General features: G+C 42.1%; 1 non-coding gene across 1 annotated transcript; it reads left to right on the plus strand.

Annotated features, from left to right (window-relative positions):
* The first annotated feature begins 947 nt into the window (after positions 1–947).
* TRNAT-GGU (transfer RNA threonine (anticodon GGU)) lies at positions 948–1,020 on the plus strand. The gene has a single exon. It is a non-coding gene; the product is annotated as a tRNA-Thr (tRNA).
* Positions 1,021–3,837: the final 2,817 nt, after the last annotated feature.

Below are 3,837 nucleotides of genomic sequence, written 5' to 3' on the forward strand. Positions count from 1 at the left end.
CTTCCCCCAAGAAATCATTCTTCTATTGAGTTCATCCAAATAGCACAGTGTGATTTTAATTATTATAATGGAACATAATTGTCACTAAACTGAGGAGTTACTTATTCTGAAAATAATTGTGCCATTCTTCTACAAATAAAATGATACAAAAATGTATTTGGTGGTTCTGAGTGTTGAATAACACCAACACAGCCAATATATTTATTCATGTGAAACTTAAGCAATAGTCACTTGCGATTCACCCAGTCTTCTCCCAAGGGTTGGATTTGCAACTTTAAACTTGCAGATTAGATGGAGGCTGCATTATGTCCCTAATGGGAAACACAAAATTCTTACAGAAGTGCCTCAGAATTGGCATTTGCCATCTATCTTAAATGCCACCATCCGGTTGGAGCATTGTTATGGGTCTCATTGAAGCTGCCTCATTGTTCGTCTTTCTTGATCCATGGGATGATTTCCAGACAACACAGCAGAGACCCAAAGACATGAAATTATCAGACAACCGATTACTCTCAAATGAAGGCCAGCATTGTATCCCTAGAGAATGGTGACTGTTTTCTAGGGTTCAGATTGAATTAACAGCTCTCAGAGAATAAGCTAAGGAGAATCTTGGGCAAAAATAATGGAGTGAAAAGATTTGGTAGCTTAACTCCACCTCCTTCTCTGGGAATTCCTTCAGTTAATTTCAGCATCATCGCATACCCTGTTTGTAGGCTTATTTGTGCTGGCGTCTATTCCATGGCCCCAACACCCCCACACAAGCCACTGCCCCCCGAGCCCATATTCTGGGATGTTGGACCCCTTTGCCTCCCATATTAACAGTTTAGTAAGAGCCCTTTCCTCTCATGGAACCTATTCTCTGAGCACTCACTTGAATCCATTAGAGCCATTTGCGTGACCTGCTATTACGAAAGCCTTTGGCTTGAAATTATTCTTCAAGTCGGGGGGGAGGGTATAGCTCAGTGGTAGAGTGCATGCTTGGTAGGCACGAGGTCCTGGGTTCAATTCCCAGTACCTCCATTAAATAAATAAAATAAAATAAAACAAATTATTCTTCAATTGCCAGTTGTGTCCTAAAGTCAAGATAAGGGGACGGGACCTACATAATCTGGAACTGGTCCCAACAAATGTGTCAAAGATGAGAGAAACACATAAACTGAGTGAGATTTAAGGTTTAGGCGAGGGAAGAGTCAGATAAAGATTAAGCGAGTAGAAAGTTTCCTTTGGGCTCCACTGATATTACTGAAAAAAGACCACAGGTTCATAATTCAAAACCAAGATGCTACTGTTAAGAGCTGCAGTGCAGGAAGGAGTAAGGGGCCAGGGACCGCTCCAGGCCACTTCTTTAACACAGCAACGCTACAGACTTTCTTCCAGACCTAATTATATCCTATTATTTGCCTAGTGTTTAGCAGGAAGTAAGAGCGTCATAGCGCTCAGCTGGTGAAGACGAGAAAACGCAGCAGTCAACAGGGCCGTGAGCAAGAGGAAATTCAGGGAGAGGCTTGTCGTGGAAACTCAGGAAGCAGAGTATTTTAAGAAAGAAGGAGAGGTCAGCTGTAGCAAGTGCGGTCCAGAATCAAGTGAACTGAGGAGAGAAAAACGCTTACTGAATTCAGCAACCTGTATGTCACAGGTGACTTTAACAAGACTTGGTCTAGTGGAAAGCTGAGCCTGGAAAGCAGATTAGAAGGGCGGAGTGGACAACCAGTGTGGACAAGGGGAAGTAAAGACATGGGGAAAAGGAAGAGATGAAGGGTTGGTTTGGTTTGGTTTCCGTATTGCTTGGAGAGACTTAAAGTGGGCTTAAAGGTAACAGTTCAGTTCAGAGGAAGGAGTTGGATACGTAGGAGAAAGAGAAAAGATTAAGCAGTAGGGTGTGGTCCCTCAACAGGCCAGCACTCATGGGACCAAGGCAGAGCCATCAGGGTTGGCTCTGGATTTGAGGAGGGGCAGGTCTTGGCTCTGTCATTAACTCTTTTTTGTTGTTGTTTTCTTTGGTTTGATTTTTGTTTGTTTTTGGTTTGGGGTTTTGGTTTTGTTTCTTACTGAAGTCTAGTCAATTTACAATGTTGTGTCAGTTTCTGGTGGACGGCATAGGAGTTCAGTCATTCATTTACATCCATATATTCATTTCCATATTCTTTTTCATTATAAGTTACTACAAGATATTGAATATAGTTCCCTGTGCTCTACAGTAGAAACGTGTTTATCTATTTTATATGTTAGTGGTTAGTATCAGCGAGAAGAGGTCAGTAATTCCATTCTCTCAGCTGGGACCTGCTTCTCTCTTCCCGAAACGCCAGCAGCACAGTCAGGGTTTATTCCTAGGGGGCTTTCTCTGATCTGAGATGGGGACTACATTCTTCTCTCAGTGATGAGAAACCTGAAACTCCACCTGCTGCCAGATAGAAAGGCAATCGTGAGACCGCCCTGCAAGTGTGCAGCACACTCACTGTGCATGGTGTCCCCCTAACAGCAGTGACAGCCTGTGCTTATGTTCCCGACGTATCCTCACCCTGGGAGCAGGAGGCTGAGTTGCTTATTAATGCAGAAAAACAAGGTCGAGATACATCCTAAGTGTTGTTTCTGAGATTCATGGGGAAAAAAATTAAAATGAAATCTTTTTTTTTCTTCTTGTCTGTGGCATATGTCACACCTGTGGCACAATTAGTGGTCCTGGTGGGCCACCCCTGAGATCGTGCGGATCCCACAAGAATCAAGGAAACTAAAGGAAGAGCCTGCCAGTGGCCTAGGACAGAGATCCAGAAATGAAACGAAGCACACAGACGACTCCTGCACACCCTCTGATGTGTAAATGAAGCTTTATTAGAACACAGCCATGCCCATAATTTATGTATTCTCCACGGCTGTCCTTGGGACACAATGGCAGAGTTGAGTAGCCATGATAGAGATGTAGGACTCTCGTCAACTAAAATATTTATCCAGCCCTTTTCATAAAAATTTGGGAGACCCCTGGCCTCGAGGAAGGAGAGAGATAGTTGATGCCCAGGACTGCTGACAGAGAAGTAGAAAAGAGTTCCCAGGTGGTTACAAGGAAAAGCTTTCAGACAGGTGTCATGGTCAGAACCCACAGACCCAGCCAGGAGGGCTGGGACTTAGGGACATGATCCAAGTTCTCCTAGGTGTTCTAATATCTTTACATTGATTTGCATCTCCTTCAGTTTATTTAGTCGGTGTTTTGTAGTTCTCAGTGTGCAGATCTTTCAACTCTTTGGTTAAATACAGTCTTCAGTGTTTTACTCTTTTTGATCTACTGTGTTTGGGATCGATTTCTTAATTTTTCCTTCCAATACTTTGTTGAGAGCATAGAAAAAATACAGCTGATTTTTGCATATTGATTTTGTATCGTGCAGTCTTACTTGATTTGCATATTAGTTCTAACAGTTTCTGGGTAGAGTCTTTATTTGGGGTTTTCTGTATGTAAGGTCATGTCATCTGCCAATGGAGTTCATTTAATTTCAATTTGTGTTACTTTTATTTCTTTTTCTTGTCTAATTCCTCTGGCTAGAACCTCCAGTACTATTTTGCATAGTAGAATTCTCCAATAAAACCATATGGGGGATTTTGAATAAAAGTGGAGAAAATGGGCATTCTTGCCTTGTTCCTCATCTTAGAGGAAGGGCTTTTAGCTTTTCCCTGCTGAGTGTGATGTTAGCTGTGGACTTGTCATAGATGGCCTTTATTAGGTTGAGGTCCGTTCCTTCTATATCCAGTTTGTCAAGAGTTTTCATCATGAAAGGATGTTAAATTTTGTCAGTGTTTTTTCTGCATCTTTTGAGGTGGTCGTATAATCTTTACCTTTTATTTTGTTAA

Source organism: Camelus bactrianus, chromosome 28 (genome assembly GCF_048773025.1).
Source record: "Camelus bactrianus isolate YW-2024 breed Bactrian camel chromosome 28, ASM4877302v1, whole genome shotgun sequence".
NCBI lineage: Eukaryota > Metazoa > Chordata > Mammalia > Artiodactyla > Camelidae > Camelus > Camelus bactrianus.